Below are 544 nucleotides of genomic sequence, written 5' to 3'. Positions count from 1 at the left end.
GACCATTTCCTCATGCCTCTGACCACCTGAACGACAAAGGTGCTTTCCAACCTGGTCCCCAAAGATGCGGCCCCTCAGCCGTCAACCACTTCTGCACCTCCTAGAGATGCTTTCCCAAATCTCTTTTGGAATTTTAAAAATGTAGTGAAGAAAGTAATTGGGAGATATAATCAAATAATCTTTGTAGTTTTGTAACATGGTATTATGTGAATGTATTACCTGTCTCAAAGGAGAAGAATAAGGCTGGGGATGTGGCTCAGTGGTAGTGCACTTGTCTAGCATGTGCAAGGCCCTGGGTTTGAGCCCGAATACCCCCCCCACACACACACACACACAGAATTATAACTAGTTTACTTGTAAAAAGATCACTATAGCGTTGAAGGGCAAGAAGGGGCCTGTTCTGGAAAGAGAGCTCACTTTATACTGGATCAGAATTGCAGTTAGGGTTTAATTAGGGTTTCAATATTATCAGCCCATCTATCCAACCAGACCCTAAGCCCCTTGCGGGGGGGGGGGGGCCGGGTGGCTGATGTCTTTCCCTGCT

The sequence above is a fragment of the Marmota marmota genome, unplaced genomic scaffold (assembly GCF_001458135.2).
Source record: "Marmota marmota marmota unplaced genomic scaffold, marMar, whole genome shotgun sequence".
Classification (NCBI taxonomy): domain Eukaryota; kingdom Metazoa; phylum Chordata; class Mammalia; order Rodentia; family Sciuridae; genus Marmota; species Marmota marmota.
The sequence above is the reverse complement of the archived record's forward strand: the minus strand, read 5'-3'. Positions refer to the sequence as shown.